Raw genomic sequence first — 27,631 nt, 5'->3', positions numbered from 1 at the left:
TTCGGTCTAAGTTATGTGAATCTAAGTAGCATATAGCGAGGAAATGGAGATGTATTTAGTGCAAAACGGAATCAAGAGGGAGCAAATTGATTCACTGCAAGGTAATTCGTTTTTGTAAATTTTCAACATCTGTAAATTAGGTCATGTTCATGTTATCGAGTTTCACACACAGCGCCCAGCGGGATGAGTAGATATAGATTACCTATTTTCGATCTAAAGCAGCTTGATGCACCATAAAAAAGCTAATGCTGTTGAATAATTTCATCTGATGATATATATTTGTAGACCTAGTGATGAAACCTCACTGGCAGATGACGTTATGCTGTACATCTTGCTTTGCAGTTGACCTGTTTCAATTACTTGATATGGTTTGGTAGAATGTCTAATGTAAAGTGTTGGTTGTGCCCTTATATCGGAACTCCCGATTTGCTGTCTACACATTAATTGAGGCGTCGCAGACAACATCCGAGTGTGGTCATGTCATGCAGGATCTGTGGCATAGTGTATTCAAAATATGAAGACGCTGGACTTGTTCTGCTATGAAGCACCGACCTCTCTTGACTATGACCTTCTGTGCAATCATGATCATATGCTTTTCAGTATTATTTCTCGAAAACGCTGTCGCAAAAGTTGAGGAATCTCATGCAAAAGACAAAAGCATCTGGTACATCTTCATAGAGAGCGCCAGCTTTGTGTCTATGCTCATCAGGTGATTGGGATGATGGTTATTCTTTATTTTTTATCATTTATAAGTTTCATGTTATTCAAAAGGTCATCCCGATCTAACTATTGAAGATGCCAGGGTGCAGTTCGAAACAGAATTCAATAGACCGGCGCCAATTGGCCGAATGTCATCGCTCTCATGAAGTACACTCATCACGACAGACGTAATCAGTTGAAGGTGCTATAGAATTCAGTGGCGTTGCTGAAATTTTGAAGAGCTTTCCGATGCTGCAAGATATTAGACTGGTGAGTTCTTTCATTCCTTAAAGATGACTTTGAGTTGCAGTCATAACTTCGAAAATCAGTAAAATGAAATTGTTTGTGTGCCTCGGCAAATTGAAATTGTATTGCCAATGTATTTTCCTATTGCATTAATGTATATACACTGTTTTCCTATTACACGACATGTGTACACTGTACAGCACTGTACCAGGCTTGGACAACTATAGAAAATTTTAAGCTCTTCCAAATTGAATTAGATTAGAATTAAAGCGCATTTTTTTTTCAAATTGGATTTTGCTCAATTTGCAAAAACTTGAAAATTGACAGAAATTATGAATGACAAGGGAATCCTGCAAAATTCAAGTCTACTTCGTAGGAAGGAGCATGATATTGGTTAGCGTCTGTGCACCATAGCTGAAAAGTTGGACGTGATGTTGCACGAGGCGGATATTTTTGTTAGCTCACTACCGAATACCATAGTCAATTAGGCATTTTCAGAAGAACAATGAATATGATGAGAATTAAAAGAGTATAGGAACTTTCAACTAATTAGGTTAGAATTAGATTTATGAGATTTCGTACTACTTGGGTGAAATTAGACAACTAGAATTATTTGTTTGTCAAAGTCTGCACGATATGGTGATACAATACGCTAAAAATAATTAAATTATTGTAATGAATAAATGAAGACAATCTAATTATGTTCGTATCAAGATAAGTTGGTGAATAACTATGTATTTTAAAATGAATGTGGATGAATTTACTTACTCTAGCTAACCTGTTTTAACTGATGTGCATATTCATGACTAACAGCTCTGAGTAACGCGTTTTTATTCTCAATAGATCAGGCATGAGTTTCAACTGCTTGTTGATAAAAGTGTTGAAGAAATGCATGAGAAGTACATGGAAATGCTTCTCACTCTTGTTAAAGTTTTTGGAGAGCAGACTGATCAAGAGGTTGGTATTATGTTTGATAATTAACAGTGCTACAGTCATAGGCGCCGACTTTTATTTTTGCATGGGGTGGCGGCAGGCGCGTAGCCAGGGGGTGTTGAGATCCCCTCTTTGAAACGCAAAACCACTTCCTTTTGAAATGAGCATTTTGACTCTAATATTCATCAAGTCGTATTATCAGTGTTACGCTGGGCCGCGACCAATTAGCGAGATTCGTCTGTGCACGCATATCGCATCACACAATGCTACGCGACGCGATTTCCTTCTAAAATATTTTGAACGCGGCTTGCGGCCCTCATCGATGCGAATAATGCACTTCATCGACGTTTCTAACGATGAGGTCGAATTTGTACATCTAATAAGGATCGTTACTTTGGTGAAATCAGCACGCTGTGCGAAATACATAGTAGTGATCAATTTTATCGGACTGGACATTCAACCGGCAAAGTTATCCTGATAAAGAAATTGCAGATATGCCACAAACCCGCAATAATTACAATGACAGGGTGCGCTTGTCATACGTAAATACCCAGATTCGGCATTGGCAACGAGCATAATTTGTTCAGACACGGGCATAACTTTTAATCAAAAAGATACATAAACACGAAATGTTTGGGGAAAGTGTTTCTGCGGACTGTAGTAAGGCCTGCACGAGGACGCGCTATATCAAACCCCCCACGATAGTGCACATGAGATATTGATAACCCATTTTGCATACAAATGATTCTCGCTAATTTGCAGTGGGCCTACGCAGCATCGATAATACGAATTAGTGAATTGGCATTTCAAAAGGATGGGCTGGAATGGAAGCATTTGAAGTGCAGGAATGTCCCTCACCTGTATATTATGATTCTTATTAGTCCTTCACCTGTTTATCATGATTCTACCTGTTTGCAGGGAAATGAAGACGATGAAATTCATGTCCTGCTCAAACTGCAGAACCTCTCACAGACAAGAAAATAAAGTCGAACCATGGTTTGAGTGCGATATGTCTTTGTCAGGTAAGATTTGATACCTGTCTAGTATGGATCTTCTTCAGTTCAGATATATATAGAAGTTCTATAAAATAGAATCCTGATATATGATAGAAATTCTTAAGCCGTCCCATTTAGGGGTCCTAGGACGACAATTTCAAAAACCTGAAAAAGGAGTACAAATCCTTCTAAAGGTGGTCGTATGGTAACCGTAATTTCATTTCAGCACCATTACGGTGGAGCTCTGAAGACAGCGGTTGCAGTAAATTTTTTCTCGACCCGCGAGTTAATTTGAGACCACATCATTTGTATAGCGCAGTGCCCCTTTCAGATTAACCAACTAACAATTTATGATCGAACAAGATTCGTGGTTCATTGGTACCCCTTAAGATTCTGATGATGTAGAGAAATTTATGCATGTGATCACAGTTGGTGCATCTAATAATGCTTCGATTTAAAATCGAATAATATAATATGAAGGAAATATGTCGTACACGCCCTATGTCCTAAAGAAATAGAATACACTAGGCCCGATTTTGACAGAAATCTCCTGACTGGACATCTTCCGTTGAATGTCGCATCTAAACCACCTTGGCGTGTACGACGTATTTCCTTCATAACATCGGGTGACAACGATATAAAGTTCGATCTCTGCGTGATGTTCTTGTGGAAATTTCAATAAATTGAAACTCTGTTGCGGTGACGTTCTGAAGAAAATGGCTGCGGCCTAAATTTTTCTCGTTCGCCCTTCAATTAGGGACGACATCATTTTTATAGTGCAGTGCCCCTTTAGACTATTCGTTGATTCAACTACATTTATATCTTTAGTATGAGAAGCAGGGTCGTAACCAAGTCACAATAATCCGAGTCACAACTCAATCTCACTTTTATAGGATTGACTCGAGTCAAGTTGAGTTATTTTCAATTCACCACCGAGTCAAGTCCTAGTTCAAGTCAACAAGTGGAGGTCCGAGTCATGGTGTTATGACTCGAGACCGAGTCCAAGTCATTGTGTTGACTGCTCAGTTTCCAGTTAATGTCTTGTTAAATCCACTTTTTATCACTGTTTGGTGATATTGAATGGTTCGCATTTACAATACACTAATTCTCCTTACTTTTAGTAGTTTCTGGTCGCATCAAGTGCCAGTACCAATAGAAGAAATGCCAATAGTGTGGTTATTTTAGTATTCTTCGAAATTACGATGAAATGTCTTTGATGGCCGTCTGAGTCTCGATTCATATGACTTGGTTCGAGTCATGTGCAATGACTCAAGTCCAAGTCGAGTCATTTTTTTGTTTTGAGAAAATGACTCGAGTCAAGTCGAGTCATCAGAAAGTCGTGACTCAAGTCATTACAACCCTGATGAGAAGTCTCATAAAAGCATTTCTAGCTGAAGTTGGTCATGTGCTCTGGATTCGCACGTGAATATTTAGCAATATAATTTGAAGCTAACATATTGTTTTAATTCCAGGCACATACAGTCGATATAGACTTCAAAGTTGACTCCTCATCTTTTGATTGCACGTCATGCGAATGGAGATGAACAATCGTGGATTTCGGCCAATAGCATCACCGTCAAGCGCAGATCCGAAAACGAAAGAAGACCGTTTGAGAGGATAATTGATCTCGTTGCATGCTATTACGCATGGGATCTTAGTTATCCCAAGGTCTTTCAAATAATGCCATTCATTCAACGTGTCCTTGTTGGTGATAAAAATTCGCGATTTCTGTCGAACAAGTTCGTCAATATTTGGTAAAAATATCAAAATGTCCAGCAATCGATTGGAAAAATGTAGGCTAATTAATCTCCCCTGCTCCAAGTACTTGTACTGTGAGTACTACTTTCTAGGGCTGGGCAAAATCGAGTACCTGAGTGATTCGATTCTGAATCACGTAAAATGCTTCGATTCGAGTATCACTCATTATGACGTAATAACAGAATGTAATATGTCAAAGCTTAAATATGTACCTTCCATGCCACCACAAATAATATAATGCCTGTTATTGATCACATCAAAGATTGTTCAGCCATACGGGTTTCATTGCACTTTGTGTCAATGTTGTGAGATGATCACGACTTGGGAAATATATATTTTCAGTAACGTTCGTAGCGTTGTACTGTATGTCGCCCATGCTGCGATACGGCCAGTCAATGTTTCAAGGCTTACGCGGAAAACTTGTATCGAAACTATAATTATCGTTGATAAATCAACGTACAGAGGCGAGGAGCGTATAATTACAGTACTCGAAAAAAATCGAATTTTACTACTCGACTCGAATCATTAGAATTATTACTCGATTCAGATTCGAGTACTCGAATCATTGCACCTAGCCCTACTGCTTTCTGTTGTCATGTAATGTACCTGTAGATATTGGATTTTGTTATTTTTTGCATTTGCACAATAATTCGTTTTTTTTGTGGCTAGACTTTTGCTATGCCTTTAATTTGTAAACTATTCGTTTTTAGTGGCACTGCACATTAAGGCTGTTCCAAAATAACATACTGCTGAGCCAAAATTGGTTTACTATGGTTTTTTTTGGCAATTCAATCATTTGATCATGTAACTAGTCAATTCGTGAGAAACAATATTTATTGGCAACATTACTGTACAGTGTACAATGTACATACACTTTGCTTAAGTTCCAAATCCAGTTCTTTTATACTGTTATTACTGTTACATAGTATATTCATATTGAAATGAACCCGAATATTTTCTGTTGACGCTTGTCAGTGGTAATCGTCAGCAAATCTAGTAGAGATTTGGAAAGGACATTGTATATCAACAATCGTATCACAAAATATGACGTCATCAGCATGAAATTTAAAGAGAGAGAGCGTTAAGTGCACTATTCCCAGCTGGTACACGAAATCCTGTTGACAGAGTTTCGGCTGGTGTATTTTATACATGTCATTTCCGCTGCTATTAGTCCCTTTTCTTCCACTATTGCGATTGGGTTGTTGTATATCTCTTTGTTGGCCTTGAGCGTTTAGCGAATGACTTGGAGTTTTTCTAGTACTTTGATTAGCACACTGTGGTTCACTTATCAAAATACACCAGCCGGAACTCTGTCAACAGAAGGAGTTCGTGTACCAGCTGCATCGGAATAGTCCACTGAACGCTCTCTTTCTCGAAATTTCATGCTCGTGACGTCATATTTTGTGATACGATTTTGTTGATATACAATGTTCTTTCCAATTCTTTACTAGTTACTGACGATTGCCCCTGACGAGTGTCAGCCGAAAATATTCGGGTTCATTTCAATATGAACGAACATATACTATTCAACTGTACATTGAACTTCTGTAGCTCCAAGAAGCTCTGTTATGACTGTATAAAATCCTGTCTTACTGTGTCAAAAAATTGTTGTTTTCAATTTTTATTGTCATATTTATAACGGCAATTTACACTTTTAACGTACATTTTACAACCGATTCTTTTAAAATAAAATATTGTTTCAAGAGCCTGTGGAGGTATATCAGGTACATCATTTAGAGCTCTGCAGTGATAGGTACGGACATGCCACTTCAGACCACACAATATTATGACATACATCGCTACCACACAATGTGGCATCTAAAAAAAATCGAATATTGTGTGTTTTTTAGGTGCATAAATGCACGTGTTTCAGTTTACAGTGTACAACACCGTCGTCACGCTTGCTTGCCCGGAGCAAAATACTGCTCAACAATCTGAACGCAACGTAATTGCCAATCCCATTGCTGACGACCCGAGCGCTCAAATTAAATAAAGTTGGTCTTATTTGAAAGATACTCTCGCACTGATTCTGAATATGTACATTACAGTCTTCTCAGGGCGATGGAACCGCCACGAAATACACCGCAAAGTTTGAAAATCGGCATTGTTCTGAACAATCGCAACCATGCAAGGGACATTGTTATGACCATTGTGGTGCGTCGCTGCGATTTTTTAGAACAATGCCGATTTTCAGATTTTGCGGTGTATTTCGAGGCGGTTCCATCGTCCTGATCTGATTTTAATGTATATTTTCTGAATCAGTGCGACAGTAGCTTTGAAATAAGACCAACTTTATTTAATTTGAGCGCTCGGGTCGTCAGCAATGGGATTGGCAATTACGTTGCGTTCAGATTGTTGAGCAGTATTTTGCTCCGGGCAAGCAAGCGCGACGACGGGAGTTGTATATCTATCCGTAGGTTAGTTATCTATAGTCAGTCACAATGTTGAACCGGTTAACGAATAGTATACGACGTCACTGTGACGACACTGTGACAATACAATTAGGACTGTTGCCGCTGTTGAAGCTTGATAGTTTCAGCACAAACCCATTCCGAGTTCATGAACTTCGCGCACCCCTTCAGATGCTTTCACGCCCCCGAAGGGCTGCGCACCCCCCGTTTGAGAACCACTGCGCTAAAGCGATTCCTTTCGATGTGGTCAACATTCATCTTTCAGCCATATGGTATTTAATCAACAAGACTTACCCCGCTATAGAATCGATACCAAAATACACTTCTCCGAGACTAGTTCTATTCGAGTGTATTATTCCCAGAATATATTCGAAGTTTTGCAACTTTTTTACAGCTTCCTGCAGCTTACTAAATACTCGTAAGACACGCAGAATGCTGTTTCAAGCTGTTTGAAGGAATCTTATAGTACAACTTTTTGCAACTTTTGTCCATTTTTTCATGCAACAAAAAGGTTGGGAACCATCGACTTAGAGCAGTGGTTCTTGGCCTTTTTTTCATCCAGTGCCCTCCTTCAAAAATTATCGTGCTCCAGCGCCCCCACCTCATATTGTAAGGACTGTTATAAAGACAATGGGCAAGAGGCAGGGCCGTAACAGCACTTCGTCAGCCCCCTAAAAAACGATTGTCTTTAACACTCGTAGCGTTATAAATCAAGCGTCTGAGGGCTTCGCCCTCCAGAACCCCGTCGCGTGATTTCGATGGTCAGCAAAGTTTTGATGGCCTGGTCGCCCTAGGCGCCAATATTTTATATAATGCATGGATGAATAGGTGGTAATTGCATATATGTGTAGGACAGGCTACGGAACAGAATAGGCTACAGGACGGTGAATGAAATGTAATTAAACGATTAGGCTACTGAGAGCTGAGTGAGGATAGTGAAATGTAGTTATGGTAAGGCGTCAGCAATAACGATGATACCGATAAGATGTGCAAAATTAAAATAAATGAAAAAGGAAACAACCTCCTGTTACCTACGAATTACTACATTTTTGGTTCGCATTTACATTGTCACTTGCTCGGTGACTGCTAGTTTGCATTTGATGAACATTAGGGTGCGAACATTTCTGACCCAGTAAATCTGCCAAGATTGGAGGTAAGATCAGGATAACACAGGGGTGGGCAAACTACGGCCCGCGGGCCGCATGCGGCCCGCAACACCGTTCTGTGCGGCCCGCGAGAGTCTAAAGAAACTTTTTAAAAATATTGATAAAATGTGCACTAAACATCGAATTAACTTTTACTTAGTATGTTTCACCACGACGTGGTTCACAAACTAGTGGGTGCGGCCCCCTTGGGGGCGTGAAAGCATCTTAAGGGGGGCGCGAAGCTGAGCCCAAGTGTAAACATTTTTGGCGCTCGGCGCGATTTACGTCCAATTCATAGTTCTTGCTCTGTATTTAGTATTAATTACATGCCATCAAAATACTCGTTAGGTTTGCTAGCATCCTGGTTGCGTTTTGTGACATGACGATAAGGGGGAACGAAACCTTTCACCATCATAAGGTGGGGGGCGTGTCTTAAAAAGTCTTAGAACACCTGATCTAAGGTAAATACTTAATATCACAGCGGGATAGCTGCAACGAGATTGACATAATATGGATTACGAGTGGGGTTTCAGATTGGCCCTGTATGTGTCGCATTGGGGTATATTTTATCTACATATAGCTGAAGCGTGTATGAAGCTAACATGCCATACCGGATATCAATTGGGAAGGAATGCGAAAAGCCTCGCAAAATGTGATTTTATAGAATGTATACGTGTAATGGCTACGACCGATTTTGCAGCTCCGTTCCGCTTCGCTGAAGCTTTAATCAGACTTAGTTTGCGGCAGCTACGGTGGGATTTCTGGCAATCCAAAAGTTGTCTTCCAGAGCTAAGAATTTACTGAATCTGGCCTCGATCGAAAGCTACTGTCGCACTGATTCCGAAATTATCAATTAGAATACGGTCAGGCCCCGTACTTAGATGAAAAATCACCCTCAACATCTAAAATCTGCATTGTTCAGAACAATCGGATGACCGCAAAACGATGACTCATTGCGACTCTTCGATTGTTCCGACAATGCCGATAACTCAGACTTGGAGGGCGAATTCTAAGCGGTTCAGTGCCTAATCATATTTTCATTTACATTTTCGGAGTCAATGTGACAGTAGGTTTCGATCAATATCAGATTCAGTTAATTCTGCGCTCTGGAAGACGACTTTTGGATTGCCATAAATCCTACCCCAGCTAGCACGCCCACTTGGTATCCAGGTGGAATTTAAGTGGTTAGGTGGGATGGATTATCGAAATGGGTTAGTAACATGGTAACCCACATCGAAACCAAGCGGGATTTCCATCCATAAAGATGCGTGGTTATACCATATCAATCCCAGGTAGATTGCAATAAGTCTCTTCTAATTGTACCTATCAATTTGAACTCGGGGGAGTTTTACTTGTTGAGTTTTTGATGTCAAATCATCTTGAAACATGAGAAATCCACTTATGGAGGAGCTCAGATTTCCCATACATCACCCACACATGAACCAACCTTATTTTCCATCAATGTTATTTGGTTTATTTCATCGAATAATAAAGGTGATTCCATATGTAGTAAAGTTTTCTAGCTATTATGCTATCCCTGTTGGTTGCTCGAACCTCGAACATTAAAACCCCTACCATGCTTTACTTCGTCAATGTGATTTGAACTATTTAAAATTGACCGTTTGTCACACTGAAGTGAACTTAAATTTCCGTTGCTAGAGTACTTAATTCCTCACAGCGTGCGGTATAATTTTCCTGCGTAGATCCCATTACCTTTATTCCTTATCTGTATCTATTATTTTTAACTCAGGACCGGGGTCGTAATATTGTCTTCGCTATCAGCTTGGTGGGTTACCCACATGGTTCCCCAGAAAATACCTCTGTAATATGGGGCCAAAAATGTACGGTTCCCGATTGGTTTCACCAGCTGGTTACCACAATTCATCTCATTTTGATACCTTGTGGTACCCAAGTAGGCGTGCTACCTGGGACAGTTGCTGCCGTAAAATAAGTCCGAGTAAAGCTTCAGCGAAGCGGAACGAAGCTGCAAAATCGGTCGTTGCCATTCCACGTTTACATTCTCTAGTGATTTGATCGGTATGGTTATTGACCCGAAGCTATAGATTTTTCATCAGGCTGCAGTGTTTAATTAGTAATATTATTACTGATATAACTAACCAAGGTTGTAGCCGATGGTCGTGCCGGGCTTGAAGCAAATAGGTCGGTGATCAGATATTATGGTCGTGCTGTACCAATACTTGACTGACGACTCGCTTTCTTGAGGTTTGCTCTGATCTGACTTTACATACCTACGATACTCACGTTACTCCTTGATGTTAGTGTTACTTTCTTAAATGTTCTTATAGTTAATCGCTTGTTTCTCATTCCAGTTTATTATAAACAAATTATCAGATCAACATACCAAAAGATTGCGATAAAATAAAAAGGTGATCGTATTATTTTCCTGCCGAACTTACTGAAGAAATTTGTAATACCAATATGTATGATACACCGCGACGCTGAACATTTTACTTGTATCCGGCACCGCTGCCATTGCCATCGAACAACAGTATAGCAATCATTCAGTTATTAGTAGTACCCGTTGTATTTTATTATTGATGAAATGAAAAATGGACTCTGTCTCTCCTTTACGCATGACTTACTGAGTCACGTGACTGTATGACACAATCGGAGCGGTAACCGGAGTCACCTGACTGTATGACGCAATCGATCGATACCACGCAGGATCGGAGTGAGTGAGGTATATCGTGAATCTTTCGGTCTTAGTTACGTGAATCTAAGTAGCATATAGCGAGGAAATGGAGATGTATTTAGTGCAAAACGGAATCAAGAGGGAGCACATTGATTTACTGCAAGGTAATTCGTTTTTGTAAATTTTCAACATCTGTAAATTAAGTCATGTTCATGTTATCGAGTTTCACACACAGCACCCAGCGGGATGAGTAGATATAGATTACCTATTTTCGATCTAGCAGCTTGATATGCACCATAAAAATGTGAGCTAATGCTGTTGAATAATTTCATCGGATGATATATATTTGTAGACCTACTGATGAAACCTCACTGGCAGATGAAGTTATGCTGTACATCTTGCTTTGCAGTTGACCTGTTTCAATTACTTGATATGGTTTGGTAGAATGTCTAATGTAAAGTGTTGGTTGTGCCCTTATATCGGAACTACCGATTTGCTGTCTACACATTTATTGAGGCGTCGCAGACAACATCCGAGTGTGGTCATGTCATGCAGGATCTGTGGCATAGTGTGTTCAAAATATGAAGACACTGGACTTGTTCTGCTGTGAAGCACCGACCTCTCTTGACTATGACCCAGTGTTGGGATCAAGTCACTACCTTCGAGTCACGAGTCATCTCGAGTCATTGCACATTTTGACTCGAGTCAAGTCAAGTCAATCGATTTTCGAAGGTGACTCGAGTCAAGTCAAGTCACTCGTTTTTTGGAGGTGACTCGAGTCAAGTCGAGTCAAGTCAAGTCAAGTCACGAGTCAAGTCACAATTCAAGTCAAATTGAATTTTCGAAGTATGAGTGATGATTCAAAGTCATTACATTTTGCTAGCTGTGTGAATGCAAGATTGGTTGGTGATATCTGTTGAATCAAATAACGAGTATCAGGGTTAAATATACGTGCAAAAAGGCGTTGTATCACTCACGAACTCTTAGAGCTGCTAAAATGGAGGATCGAATACGAAGCGCCGAGAAGTTGAAACAAATTGATATGGTACAATACACTACCCATCAACACATCCGTGAGATTATAAACGCATAAACTATATTCGTTCGATCCAAATCATACTAGAGGGTTGGCTAAGCTGGGCACTTCGAGATGTAAGGACTGAGTCGTCTAACAAACAGAGATACGTAGTTATTAGATTATTCTACAGCTACTACATAAACGTAAGCTGTGATCATTTCGTTTTCGGTCAATATATTTGTGATGTATCAATGGAGGATCAGTGAAAAGTACAATCTGTGAATGACTGGTTGCTCTCACGAGTCACACCGGCGTATCGCGAACAATCCCAACAACAAAGAGATACAGCGATTTAATTGACACCGTTTACTAGATGACTTGAAATTGACTCGTAAATTTTGCTCCGAGTCACGAGTCAATCCTCATTTCTGAAGCGCCGAGTCAAGTCAAGTCGAGTCATTTTTGCAAAGTGACTCGAGTCAAGTCAAGTCATGCGAAAAAATTGACTCGAGTCTGACTCGAGTCAAGTCATGACTCGAGTCATCCCAACACTGCTATGACCTGCTGTGCATTCATGATCATATGCTTTTCAGTATAACTTCTCGAAAAAGCTTTCGCAAAAGTTGAGGAATCTCATGCAAAAGACAAAAGCATCTGGTACATCTTCATAGAGAGTGCCAGCTTTGTGTCTATATGCTCATCAGGTGATTGGGATGATGGTTATTCTTTTTTTTTTAATCATTTATAAGTTTCATGTTATTCAAAAGGTCACCCCGATCTAACTATTGAAGATGCCAGGGTGCAGTTCGAAACAGAATTCAATAGACCTGGCGCCAATTGGCCGAATGTCATCGCTCTCATGAAGTACACTCATCACGACAGATGTAATCAGTTAAAGGTGCTAGAATTTAGTGGCGTTGCTGAAATTTTGAAGAGCTTTCCGATGCTGCAAGATATTAGACTGGTGATTTCTTTCATTCCTTAAAGATGACTTTGAGTTGCAGGTCATAACTTCGAAAATCAGTAAAATGAAATTGTTTGTGTGCCTCGGCAAATTGAAAATTGTATTGCCCATGTATTTTCCTATTGCATTAATGTATACACTGTTTTCCTATTACACGACATGTGTACACTGTACAGCACTGTACCAGGCTTGAACAACTATAGGAAATTTTAAGCTCTTCCAAATTGAATTAGATTAGAATTTTTTTTTTCAAATTGGATTTTGCTCAATTTGCAAAAACTTGAATATTGACAAAAATTATGAATGACAAGGAAATTCTGCAAAATTCAAGTCTACTTCATAGGAAGGAGCATGATATTGGTTAGCGTCTGTGCACCATAGCTGAAAAGTTGGACGTGATGTTGCACGAGGCGGATATTTTTGTTAGCTCACTACCGCATACCATAGTCAATTAGGCATTTTCAGAAGAACAATGAATATGATGAGAATTAAAAGAGTATAGAAACTTTCAACTAATTAGGTTAGAATTAGATTTATGGGATTTCGTACTACTTGGGTGAAATTAGACAACTAGAATTATTTATTTGTCAAAGTCTGCACGATATGGTGATACAATATGCTAAAAATAAAAAATTAAAAATAATTGTAATGAATAAATGAAGACAATCTAATCATGTTTGTATCAAGATAAGTTGGTGAATAACTATGTATTTTAAAATGAATGTGGATGAATTTACTTACTCTAGCTAACCTGTTTTAACTGATGTGCATATTCATGACTAACAGCCCTGAGTAACGCGTTGTTATTCTCAATAGATCAGGCATGAGTTTCAACTGCTTGTTGATAAAAGTGTTGAAGAAATGCATGAGAAGTACATGGAAATGCTTCTCACTCTTGATAAAGTTTTTCGAGAGCAGACTGATCAAGAGGTTGGTATTATGTTTGATAATTAACAGTGCTACAGTCATAGGCGCCGACTTTTATTTTTGCATGGGGTGGCGGCAGGCGCGTAGCCAGGGGTTGTCGAGATCCCCTCTTTAAAACGCAAAACCACTTCCTTTTGAAATGAGCATTTTGACTCTAATATTCATCAAGTCGTATTATCAGTGTTACGCTGGGCCGCGACCAATTAGCGAGATTCGACTGTGCACGCATATCGCATCACACAATGCTACGCGACGCGATTTCCTTTTGAAATATTTTAAACGCGGCTTGCGGCCCTCATCGATGTGAATAATGCACTTCAATTTGTAGAAGGTGGACGTATATTTGTTCGTCAAATCGCGATAAGAGATGGTGTTTCTCGAGAGCGCGCGATGAAATCGACGTTTCTAACGATGAGGTCGAATTTGTACATCTAATAAGGATCGTTACTTTGGTTAAATCAGCACGCTGTGCGAAATACATAGTAGTGATCAATTTTATCGGACTGGACAATCAACCGGCAAAGTTATGCTGATAAAGAAATTGCAGATATGCCACAAACCCGCAATGATTACAATTACAGGGTGCGCTTGTCATACGTAAATACCCAGATTCGGCATTGGCAACGAGCATAATTTGTTCAGACACGGGCATAAGTTTTAATCAAAAAGATACATAAACAGTTAAACACGAATTGTTTGGAGAAAGTGTTTCTGCGGACAGTAGTAAGGCCTTCACGAGGACGCGCTATATCGAACCCCCCACGATAGTGCACATGAGATATTGATAACCCATTTTGCATACAAATGATTCTCGCTAATTTGCAGTAGGCCTACGAAGCATCGATAATACGAATTAGTGAATTGGCATTTCAAAAGGATGGGCTGGAATGGAAGCATTTGAAGTGCAGGAATGTCCCTCACCTGTATATTATGATTCTTATTAGTCCTTCACCTGTTTATCATGATTCTACCTGTTTGCAGGGAAATGAAGACGATGAAATTCATGTCCTGCTCAAACTGCAGAACCTCTCACAGACAAGAAAATAAAGTCGAACCATGGTTTGAGTGCGATATGTCTTTGTCAGGTAAGATTTGATACCTGTCTAGTATGGATCTTCTTCAGTTCAGATATATATAGAAGTTCTATAAAATAGAATCCTTATATATGATAGAAATTCTTGAGCCGTCCCATTTAGGCGTCCTAGGACGACAATTTCAAAAACCTGAAAAAGGAGTACAAATCCTTCTAAAGGAGGTCGTATGGTAACCCTAATTTTATTTCAGCACCATTACGGTGGCGCTCTGAAGACAACGGTTGCAGTAAATTTTTTCTCGACCCGCGAGTTAATTTGAGACCACATCATTTGTATAGCGCAGTGCCCCTTTCAGATTAACCAACTAACAATTTATGATCGAACAAGATTCGTGGATCATTGGTACCCCATAAGATTCTGATGATGTAGAGAAATTTATGCATGTGATCAAAGTTGGTGCATCTAATAATGCTTCGATTTATGATCGAATAATATAATATGAAGGAAATATGTCGTACACGGCCTATGTCCTAAAGAAATAGAATACACTAGGCCCGATTTTGACATAAATCTCCTGACTGTACATCTTCCGTTGAATGTCGCATCTAAACCACCTTGGCGTGTACGACGTATTTCCTTCATAACATCGGGTGACAACGATATAAAGATCAATCTCTGTGTGATGTTCTTGTGGAAATTTCAATAAATTGAAACTCTATTGCGGTGACGTTCTGAAGAAAATGGCTGCGGCCTAAATTTTTCTCGTTTGCCTTTCAATTAGGGACGACATCATTTTTAGAGTGCAGTGCCCCTTTAGACTATTCGTTGATTCAACTACATTTATATTTTTAGTATGAGAAGCAGGGTCGTAACCAAGTCACAAGGCTCCGAGTCACAACTCAATCTCACTTTTATAGGATTGACTCGAGTCAAGTTGAGTTATTTTCAATTCACCACCGAGTCAAGTCCTAGTTCAAGTCAACAAGTGGAGGTTCGAGTCCGAGTCATGGTGTTATGACTCGAGTCCGAGTCCAAGTCATTGTGTTGACTGCTCAGTTTCCAGGTAATGTCTTATTAAATCCACTTTTTATCACTGTTTGGTGATATTGAATGGTTCGCATTTACAATACACTAATTTTCCTTACTTTTACTTAGTTTCTGGTCGCATCAAGTGCCAGTACCGATAGAAGAAATGCCAATAGTGTGGTTATTTTAGTATTCTTCGAAATTACGATGAAATGTCTTTGTTGGCTGTCTGAGTCTCGATTCATATGACTTGGTTCGAGTCATGTGCAATAACTCAAGTCCAAGTCGAGTCGAGTCATTTTTTTGTTTTGAGAAAATGACTCGAGTCAAGTCGAGTCATCAGAAAGTCGTGACTCAAGTCATTACAACCCTGATGAGAAGTCTCATAAAAGCATTTCTAGCTGAAGTTGGTCATGTGCTCTGGATTCGCACGTGAATATTTAGCAATAAAATTTAAAGCTAACATATTGTTTTATTTCCAGGCACATACAGTCGATTTAACGACTTCAAAGTTGACTCCTCCTCATCTTTTGATTGCACGTCATGAGAATGGAGATGAACAATCGTGGATTTCGGCCAATACCATCACCGTCAAGCGCAGATCCGAAAACGAAAGAAGACCGTTTGAGAGGATAATTGACCTCGTTGCATGCTATTACGCATGGGATCTTAGTTATCCCAAGGTCTTTCAAATAATGCCATTCATTCAACGTGTCCTTGTTGGTGTTAAAAATTCGCGATTTCTGTCGAACAAGTTCGTCAATTTTTGGAAAAAATATCAAAATGTCCAGCAATCGATTGGAAAAATGTAGGCTAATTAATCTCCCCTGCTCCAAGTACTTGTACTGTAAGTACTACTTTCTAGGGCTGGGCAAATTCGAGTACCTGAGTGATTCGATTCTGAATCACGTAAAATGCTTCGATTCGAGTATTCGAGTATCACTCATTATGACGTAATAACAGAATGTAATATGTCAAAGCTTAAATATGTACCTTTCATGCCACCACAAATAATATAATGCCTGTTATTGATCACATCAAAGATTGTTCGGCCATACGGGTTTCATTGCACTTTGTGACAATGTTGTGAGATGATCACGACTTGGAAAATATATATTTTCAGTAACGTTCGTAGCGTTTTACTGTATGTCGCCCATGCTGCGATACGGCCAGTCAATGTTTCAAGGCTTTCGTGGTAAAATTGTATCGAAACTATAATTATCGTTGATAAATTAACGTGCAGTAGCGAGGAGCGTATAATTACAGTACTCGAAAAAAATCGAATTTTACTACTCGACTCGAATCATTAGAATTATTACTCGATTCAGATTCGAGTACTCGAATCATTGCACCTAGCCCTACTGCTTTCTGTTGTCATGTAATGTACCTGTAGATATTGGATTTTGTTATTTTTCGCATTTGCACAATAATTCGTTTTTTTTTGTGGCTAGACTTTTGCTATGCCTTTAATTGGTAAACGATTCGTTTTTAGTGTCACTGCACATTAAGGCTGTTCCAAAATAACATACTGCTGAGCCAAAATTGGTTTACTATGGTTTTTTGGCAATTCAATCATTTGATCATGTAACTAGTCAATTCGTGAGAAACAATATTTATTGGCAACATTACTGTACAGTGTACTATGTACATACACTTTGCTTTAGTTCCAAATCCAGTTCTTTTATACTGTTATTACTGTTACATAGTATATTCATATTGAAATGAACCCGAATATTTTCATTTGACGCTTGTCAGTGGTAATCGTCAGCAAATCTAGTAGAGATTTGGAAAGGACATTGTATATCAACAATCGTATCACAAAATATGACGTCATCAGCATGAAATTTAGAGAGAGAGAGCGTTCAGTGCACTATTCCCAGCTGGTACACGAAATCCTGTTGACAGAGTTTCGGCTGGTGTATTTTATACATGTCATTTCCGCTGCTATTAGTCCCTTTACTTCCACTATTGCGATTGGGTTGTTGTATATCTCTTTGTTGGCGTTGAGCGTTTTGCGAATGACTTGGAGTTTTTCTAGTACTTTGATTAGCACACTGTGGTTCACTTATCAAAATACACCAGCCGGAACTCTGTCAACAGAAGGAGTTCGTGTACCAGCTGCATCGGAATAGTCCACTGAACGCTCTCTTTCTCGAAATTTCATGCTCGTGACGTCATATTTTGTGATACGATTTTGTTGATATACAATGTTCTTTCCAATTCTTTACTAGTTACTGACGATTGCCCCTGACGAGTGTCAGCCGAAAATATTCGGGTTCATTTCAATATGAACGAACATATACTATCCAACTGTACATTGAACTTCTGTACCTCCAAGAAGCACTGTTATGACTGTATAAAATCCTGTCTTACTGTGTCAAAAAATTGTTGTTTTCGATTTTTATTGTCATATTTATAACGGCAATTTACACTTTTAACGTACATTTTACAACCGATTCTTTTAAAATAAAATATTGTTTCAAGAGCCTGTGGAGGTATACCAGGTACATCATTTAGAGCTCTGCAGTGATAGGTACGGACATGCCACTTCAGACCACACAATATTATGACATACATCGCTACCACACAATGTGGCATCTGAAAAAATCGAATATTGTGTGTTTTTTAGGTGCATAAATGCACGCGTTTCAAATTACAGTGTTGTTATGGTGCTGTCAGCATTGTGTGTCCTGAAACTGAACCAAAAGTGGAATTAGTAAATCTATGAACAGATCGCTGCTCACAGATTTAAATTTCAATCCTGTTCCAAGAATCGGACCAACCGACTTTCATCTCTTTAGTTTTGACAAATTGGTTGTTGAGGTCCGCCAGCCTATGAAATCTCGCCACTATATGTTTCTGACGCGAGTACGATATCATCAGAGCAATGTTTGGCTTGTTTTGAATAAGCATATAAATTATCTCCATGTCCTCACTATATAATAAAATATAAATATTACGTTTTTGGTTTATAATCCCAATTTTATATAGTGCGGCCCGCGCGATTCAGATGTTGAATGCGGCCGGCGAGCTCAAAAGTTTGCCCACCCCTGGGATAACATCTCTACAAATGCATGATCAAGTTTGATGAAGCTTTGGTTTGAAACTTGATTTTTTGCTATTGTTGCAACAAGCCTCGGTACTGGTCAGAGATTGAGAAAAAATTTGACCGTGGTGGAGGAAATGGTTGAGCACAGGTTTCAGAAGAGCTGATTTGCTGTTCATCCATTTTTGAAATATTAAGATCTAGTTTAGCCCACTGGCTCTGTAACTTTTTTAGACACGCCCTCCTTCATGACAATGAAATATTTCGTCCCCCCTTATCGTCATATCACACAATGAAACCAGAATGTTAGCAATCCTTACAGATAATTTGATGGTATGGATGGTTATGACTGTAGATAAGAGAATTCTCCAATATGAAATTAGGACTATACACAGAGCAATAACCAGTGGCGGCTCGTGACAATATCGGGTGGTGGGGCAAGGGCTGCAAGCGACTTTTATCAACATGACGTCACAATGGCGTTTTCCAACGTAAAAAAGTAGCTTTAATATGAAGGTCACATGAATTTGCCGACAACAGTGATTTTAACGTAGGTGCCGCGAGCGGTTTGCCGGTGAGCCGTGACTTGAAGTGTGGTAACAAATGTTTTATTCATTTTTTTTTTAATCAAAGGATTATTTTACATTATGTACGTGAACTAAGAATCGTCCCTATGCCACGAATCAATTGTCAGGTCATCCTTAGTAGCATGCGTTATGATTTCATGGTAGAGTTAGAGATTACGCAAATCGATAGGCCGTCCGAAAGTGTTTCGTACACGATCCTGGTGTGTTACGACCACTGAGCTGGTGGTTACGAGTTACGACCAGGTGATAGGCAACCAAAGCGGAGGTACCCGGCGTACGATTGGATCAATGGACTGGACAACTTCTAGACCTTTAATTTTCGCTCTAAAGGCAACTGCGTAAACTAGCCTACGTACGGAGTAAAGATTCAATACGATTCATGTTCGCACTTGACTTGACCAGACTAATTCCAATGACTAGAACTCGAGAGATTGCGTAAGCCTAACTGCAAAGGTCAACGACTTCGGACACATACGCAATTGTTATCTCATAGATTGGGCCTGTCATATTGAATCCAGAACATCAATTTGAATGGTCTTTGAAGAACTAAGGACGGCAGCCTCGGAACTTCGGTCTCGGAACAACATAGTACATTTTGGCCTTGAAACTGGAGATTGTGACGCAACACATACGGCTTACTGTCTATAAGTCTGCTGCGAAATCGCCGTTGGAAAATATATTAATCAATAAATACATGAATGAAAGCCGTAAACTTAGCATACTGTTACATGAAATCATCGAGAGGTAGCATTCGCAATCTCATAACCCATTCCGGCATGGTACACTGTCAAAATCAATACAAACAGACGAACACCGAACTTTGACTAAAATAGATCGAGGAATAGGCTGATCGAATGATCAGCTGTTAGCCGACATCGAAAATGAAATAGCTATCGCATTTGACAGGGGATTGTAAGCAAATGGTTTGAAGGCCACAATTTCACAGTGAAATGCACATTGGCGAACATAAAATTATGTGAATAATTGAATGCAAACCGAGAATCTTAGTTAGCTGTTTCATGCGATCATCGAGATATACCATTGGAAATATCATCACCGATCTCGCTATGGAACGCAGACTAGATTAGCACAGACAGACACCGGCTTTTGCGTGAGATCCGCAATGATGTAGGTAGGCTAAGTATCAGATCAGCGCGCATCTCTACCATACTCGACCTCGAAAACGAAACAACTGCCTCAATCATTGAGCGTCAACTTTAAGACTTGGCACCGCGTTCGATACTAAAATCAAGACATACCGTGCAAAAGCTCATGACAGATCTAGGTATGGAACATCGTTAAAATCAATAGAGACCAATAACGGCTTTTGCGTAAATCTGTTAGCGATAAATGAAGAGTCAGCTCTCACTCGACTTTGGAAACGAAATTACCACCCACATAGTTCAGTGACAAACTTAAAACTTGTTACAGCGGTCGATACTAACATTAAGACTTACTGTGCCAAATGTCATGACCGATCTCGGTATGGAACATCGTCAAAATCAATGGAGACCAATACCGGCTTTTGAGTAAAATCTGTTTGCTGTACAATGTACATGATAGATCAGCACACACTGAACTTCGGAAACGAAATTACTACCCTTATCTTTAAGTAGCAAGCCTGAAACTTGGAGCAGTGCTAAATACTACCTTCACGACATATCATACCAAGTTTCAAGAATTATCATGGTGCGAAACACCGTCAAAAATCGACATATACCAGCAAAGGTCGACTCAACGCATATCACGGTAACCGAGTTCAGATATAGATACGATTGTTACATCACACCTTAGGGGCGACAGGCATAGTTGCCCCACTTGCTCGGCCATTTTACGAATAGGAGAGAGTAAATCACCGTTTCTTTATTGTGCGCGGCTTTGAGAGAATAGAACAGTGAAAGCTTGTTATGAGCGCTACCGGGGCAAGCCCCGGCTAGGCATTCACAAAGCGAAAACACAGAAGAGAATTCGATTTTCGCAGACTTCGCTATGTATGGGCATTTGTTAGCGAAAGCACAAGAATAATGCGGGTTTCGCTGTGATCTCGGTATATACTGATTGCCGTGCGTCTATAAATGGTTAAATTGTTATTGAACAGAAGTTTAGGTGGGGCAATGCCCCAGTTGCCCTATAGGACGAGCCGCCACTGGCAATAACTATGAAATAGAGGTGAATCGCGCCAAGCGCGGAAAAAAAATTTAGTTTACCGGAGCTTCGCGTCCCCTTCAGAGGCTTTCGCGCCGCCCAAGGCAGGCGCGCCGCCCAATGCAGGCACGCCGCCCAAGTGGGACACGCCCCCAGAATGAGAACCACTGGTTTAGCCTATATTATAATTCACAAAGTTTTCTGTAGCTATACTGATGTATGGGAAACAGTTTAGCATGGCTGAATTATCTAGTTTAGGGTTGCCATAGGTCCGGAATTTCCTGGACATGTCCGGAATTTCAGTGTTCAAACTAGCGTCCGGGAGGAATTTCCCAAATATGCCAAATGACCGGAATTTTGAAGACTTCACGTCTAGGCTCATAATTTTTTCGTAAATCATCACAAAAACAATATTTTTCGGGAATATTTATGCTTATGCTGATTCATGATGCACCGTTCTTCGCGCTGCCCGCGATTTACTATCACATTTATTGATTTCATTCATTTACTGAAATAAGCCTAATTGTAATCGCAAATATAGGAGAACAGTATATTTCCAGAGATCGTCAAGGCCGTTGAAATGTTTATTCAAAGATAGTGTTTCCAAACGGGGGGGGGGGGGGGTCGTTTGCCTTTATTCTGGGGTTTGCGAGTATATTGAACGTAATCAGCTTCCAAAATAGCCCGTGAGTAAGTCTAGGCTAAGGTGCTGACTTCTTTTAGTAATCAGCTCGTCAAATTTTTATCTGGGCCACGGAACATTTTCAAATTGGAGATGGAGCCGCGACCATAAAAGGTTGGAAACCACTGGATGTGGGGTGCTTATAATCGGATCGTGACCACCTCTGGTCTATGAGCCAAGCTTTGCTAGTGTGACGTCATAACTCATTTCAAATTCACTAGTGGGCGCTACAGAGTGTCTGGAATTTGGGTTGCAGAAATATGGTAATCCTAATCTAGTTATAAAGCGGCACGCATAGAACACCAATGTATATAGGCTAATTATGACAGGTGGCGACTGTGTAGTAGGGCTGTTCAAAAATAACTTTTTTTCTGGATTCCAGTCGTTCAGTTATCAAATTATCAGGTTACCCTAAAAAAAAACGCTGCCCACCAAATATGGTTCAATTCTAACAAGTATAGGGCTCCGCAGATCCAATTAATTTTTTTAATTTAAACAGGAAAATTAAAAAAATATATTTCACATTTTTCTGTCAACCCCATGAAATTGTTGAGCTGTCTTCAGAGACGATGCAAAACAAATTTGACTCAATTCCAATTTTTTTTTAAATTTTTCTATTTGAATTGAAAATTTTAATTGGATCCACGGAGCCCTATACTTGTTAGAAATGAACCAAATTTGGTGTGCAGCGTTTTTTAGGGTAACCTGACAATTCAATGACTGTAATCCAGAACAAAAAGTTATTTTTGATTAGCCCTACTGTGTAGTCTTACCATATTTTGGAAATCTAAAAAGAGGCCACTTTTTCAGAAATTTGCAACTTGCAAAACTTGAATTCTCATAAACCGGTTAGTTTTGCCCACTTTGTGATCGGTTGAGTAAAAAAAAGGTCATCTTTCCCGCTCAGAGCTCAAAATACCGTTTTTCTCTCCACATCGCCAGGTGGATGACCAAAAAAAAAGTCATCTCTTCGCTCAGAGCTAAAATCACCGTTTTCCACTCCGAAATACCCGCCGGAGCTTCACTTCTGTGCTAATCTGCGGCATATCACTCACAATTTGCTCTAAATCTGAACTAAATTTTCAAAAAAGAGGACAAAATCTCAAAAAAGAGGACAAAAGGGCGTCCTCCGAGGACACTTTCAAAAAAGTCGAAAAAGAGGACAAATCCTCTTAAAAGAGGACGTATGGTAAGCCTACTACTGTGTAGCCTACTGTAGGACCTTAAGGCAGGCCTGGGCAAAGTGTGGCCCCGGGGCTATTTTTTTCGGCCCGCGAAGGGTTGCTTGAAATTGAAAATATAAAACCTACTTTTTATTGTTGCTGCGTGAACTAAAACCATAGGATGTATAAACTGGACCGGAAATACGTTTACTATCAAGCCTGCGATTACGCAGCCTATACGTATCTCACATGCCTAATCCAGATTCAAACTAAAGTCAATGTAGCAATTATGCCGTTACAATTAACTTCACAATAAGCAACCAAACCTTCTTCGTTGCCATTGTCACAGTGCGCATTACACGGAAGCCTATGTGTTTCAAATTGTTACGTGATGGGTTTCCAAATCCCTAATTCGTAAAACAAGGCAATCGGTGCCCAGGATTTCTATGAGTAAATCACCACCCATAAAGCATGTAAAAAACGAAAGCTGAAAGTTGAAATTCCAAGGCGGTTTGGAGAACTAAATATTTGTTTACTACCTGTCTTTTTAGTAGTTAGTGTCGAGCACGTCGCCGTGTTTAAGGAGTATAATTTAAGTCGGTTCTATGATAAAAACACGAAAACATACCATCGATCAAGTGACGGCGAATTTCTGTTTAACTGCAAGCTTGGCTCAACAACAAGGTCATTTCGGCGAGCTGGACACTTTTAGGAAATCAGCTACCGAGGCAATAAGATTGATAGTATCCCTATGGACCGGAACTGCGGCACCCTAACCCCCTCAATTGGGCAGCGACCTCGAAGGGCGCCCAAAAGGATTTCGTGAATGAACATAAATTATAGAGTATTTGTTTAAGAATTTATGCAACTCATGTCAAATCTTTCTCGCGCTATATACGCGATTGAGAGATCAATAGTTTATAGAATTGTGCATTTCGCCATCAGCCATTATCGTGCCACCACCTATGAAGCTATTTGAAGTTTAGGCCAACACGGGATTTCGATAAGGCACTGGAATTGCAACTGCTGATCAAATTAACTAAGTAAAGGAAAAGGAGCCCGACAGCGAGAAAACCTTGGCCGAAAAGGACTGCCTTTGTGTTGTGTTGATCAAAATCAACGATTTCCAAGTATCCATAGTCAATATTTGACAGCGAACAATATATGCCAATTCGAATCGTGTGCGTTTTTTAGGTTAGTATGCTTTGGCGATTTCAATATCTTTCCAGATGGCATATCTTTTCACACGAAATTGCAACATGTAACGAAGTAATTATACCAACGTGCACTCCCTAATATTTCCAAGGCAGCACCCAGGGTTGTAATGACTCGAGTCATGACTCGACTCGAGTCAGACTCGAGTCACGATTTTTTTATGACTCGACTTGACTCGAGTCATTTTCTTGAAATGGGAATATGACTCGACTCGACTCGAGTCAATATTTGGATTGACTCGACTTGTACTCGAGTCATTACGCATGACTCGACCCAAGTCATTGACTCGGCTTATTTTATATGACTTGAAGATGAAGACATTTGCGAATCATAATGGCTAGATCAACGCATCCGACGAATTCTGCCGACATCGCTATTTGTCACCACTGCTTTCGTTGCACTTGTCTGATATATAAGATATGCCGCCGTAAAAACAACAGAAAATGATACATAGTAGCAATGCATTGTGCAAAATCGTCCAGTGATGAAGAGGTAATAGATCCTCCGCAATTAAAGTACTCAAGACTTTTCAATTATACAAGCAAACAATTGAATCAAAGTTCAATTAGAGCCAATGAAATGACTCAGATGGTGAAGAGACTGATAAGCTCATATGTGTAGATTTGAAGGCGATGATTCTTTGCATTTTTGGGCGACTAGAAAGAATGAGTATTCAATGCTCTTTAGTGTGGTTCAAAAATGCTTGTCAATTCCTGCATCTAGTGCCCTAGTGGAACGTGTATTCAGTAGATGTGGATTCATTCTACGGCCATGCCGCTTTAACATATTTGAGGATCTCCTTTCCACATTAGTATTTTTGAGGTGTAACTCATTGATTTGATCTGCTGTCTGTGAAAACACACAATGCCCTTCGTCCATTTGACGTTTTGTTAGGTATGTGCATTGTGCACGTGAGTAATAATGAATGGCTAATGTTGTGTGATGTTTGTACAATATGGCTGTTCTAAAATAACTTATTTTTTATTTTACTGGGTGGTTGAATGATAAAATTGTTATGTTGCATTAAAGGAACACTGAATCTGGCTTAATTTGAAAAAAGTGGAATCAATGATCTGAGAGGAGAATATTCTGGATTTGAAAATAAATGGAGTATTTTAGTGAGAAATTCTTTCATATAATATAATGACATAGTAGTAAGCCGACTATTTTTTCATATCCAAAACATTCTACTCTAATAACTTCACTTTTTCTAGTTGGAATTGAGTCAAATTAGCTATGAATCATATTTTTACACAATGTAACAATATCATGAGATAGCCGGTAAAATTCGAAAATCTCTATTTGTAATTAGTCTAAAATTTACTTTCATAGCATTGCTTTCTACTGGTTGGAATTGAGCCAAATTTGATTTTTAGGCAATCTAGCAATTTTAAGAAGTAGCCAGAAAATTTGAAAAAATCTTTTTGAACAGCCCCATTGTACAATTATTTCTCCAATGCTGTAACTGCGATGTAGTCGGTAATGCAATTGGGAAAATCTTTAGTATATTCAAAAGGTATCTGTTCTGTTGTCACTGCACAATGCACATAGTTGCATGCACGCTTTTACAGCATGCTGGCCTGTTGTAAATACCTCTACATAAACATGCATCTATTGATTCTCTATCAACTAGTATCTTGACGTGAATTTGTTGGTACTCTATCAGATAGTATGTAGACGTGAATTCGTTGGTTCTCTATCAGCTATTCGTGAGCTATCGTCGATGTGTTCATAATAAAAACTGAATGCTTGTATTGGTGATGTATCAGACTGACAAGAGAGATATTCGATTTTAAGTTCTAAGATTAGTAAAGTTATCTTTAGCATCGGTAAATGAGGCCAGGACCTGTCCGTTAGCTGCCTAAATAAACACGTGCCAAGACTCTGATTGGGACAAAATGAGCATGTTTCGCAAACAGGGAATTCGATATCACCCAAGCAGGATTGAAAACATGAGTTGAACATAACTTCAATACTGTGACTTGGACTCGACTCGAGTCATAACACCATGACTCGGACTTGACCCTTTAAACGGTGACTTGGACTCGGACTCGAGTCTGTGATGAATTGAAAATGACTCGACTCGACTCGAGTCAAAACCACAAAAGTATGATTGACTCGTGACTCGGAACCATGGGACTTGGTTACAACCCTGGCAGCACCTCACTTAGCTCTTGCGGTAAAAGTACGTGGGATGAGAGAGGTTAAAAAATATAACAATATATATGCAATTACCGATTGAATCATGAATCATGGAAAAATACCACTCTTCGCGCGATTAGGGCATGAAACGTTGCCAATTAGTGTATAAAAAGAATCCCACTCGAAAGTAGTGTTAAAAACGTGCACCCCGATGGGTCTGGTCTGGGGGCAAAGTCCCTAATAGTTTTTTTATAACTCTATTGGGGGCCCAAGATCAGCGTTTGGGGGCTGACGACGGGCTGTTTCGGCCATCCCAAATACATTTGAAAGTATTGATAGAAAAACGCGGATAAGGGTAGAGAATTTAAAATGTATCATGGCTAATATTGTTTCGAAATATGACGGCAAATAAACATTTTATTTTGGTAATTAAACGTCACTTTTTGATTCACCAATATCAACGCGTCCACTGAGCCCCATTTAGTGTAACTCACTGCTTTCAATTTATAAATAAATCAATACGCTGGAAAATACAGCTATAAATTCTGACTCAGCGCGCCAACATATTTTCTGCTTCTCATTTGGTCCATGGAGAAAATAATTGCCCACCACTGCCTTAAGGCCTTGCGGCCCCTCGTCGTCATCCTGGTTCTTACCGGATTTTCACTGGTGTGTCGAATAAATGATTGATTGATTGATTATTTTAAGTTACGATTGTCAGGTTTCGATAACAATGTAATTGAAATTGTAATTTAGCAAAAATATTATCAAATTACAATCACCATTACAATTAAACAAAATAGAAATGCTTCAAATACAATTACATGAAAAAATGTAATTAA

At 39.5% G+C, this 27,631-nt stretch overlaps 1 protein-coding gene and 3 long non-coding RNA genes across 7 annotated transcripts in view; 3 read left to right on the top strand and 1 right to left on the bottom strand.

Annotated features, from left to right (window-relative positions):
* Nucleotides 1-27,631, top strand: part of LOC145457025 (uncharacterized) — a 335,179-nt gene that overhangs the window by 147,095 nt on the left and 160,453 nt on the right. The window lies entirely within an intron of this gene.
* The window catches only part of LOC145457024 (uncharacterized), a 193,845-nt gene that overhangs the window by 10,665 nt on the left and 155,549 nt on the right, over nucleotides 1-27,631 (bottom strand). The window lies entirely within an intron of this gene.
* LOC145457021 (uncharacterized) overlaps nucleotides 1-27,631 on the top strand; it is a 438,806-nt gene that overhangs the window by 336,711 nt on the left and 74,464 nt on the right. The gene's annotated exons all lie outside the window — the stretch shown is intronic.
* Nucleotides 120-18,402, top strand: LOC145457272 (uncharacterized). Of its 3 annotated transcripts, XR_013920824.1 has the most exons (6): nucleotides 9,921-11,004; nucleotides 12,452-12,543; nucleotides 12,608-12,822; nucleotides 13,639-13,752; nucleotides 14,731-14,834; nucleotides 16,292-18,402. It is a non-coding gene; the product is annotated as an uncharacterized LOC145457272 (long non-coding RNA). The 3 variants fall into 3 exon arrangements; XR_013920825.1 differs by lacking the exons at nucleotides 9,921-11,004; nucleotides 12,452-12,543; nucleotides 12,608-12,822; ... (1 more) ...; nucleotides 14,731-14,834; nucleotides 16,292-18,402 and adding exons at nucleotides 120-709; nucleotides 772-969; nucleotides 1,789-1,902; nucleotides 2,797-2,900; nucleotides 4,346-6,336; XR_013920823.1 differs by lacking the exons at nucleotides 9,921-11,004; nucleotides 12,452-12,543 and adding an exon at nucleotides 156-709 and having other exon boundaries at nucleotides 12,626-12,822.

Source organism: Botryllus schlosseri, chromosome 15, assembly GCF_051294905.1.
Source record: "Botryllus schlosseri isolate E-star chromosome 15, Bs_hap1, whole genome shotgun sequence".
Taxonomy (NCBI): domain Eukaryota; kingdom Metazoa; phylum Chordata; class Ascidiacea; order Stolidobranchia; family Styelidae; genus Botryllus; species Botryllus schlosseri.
Note: the sequence above shows the minus strand (reverse complement) of the source record. Positions and strands in the feature narration are given on the sequence as shown.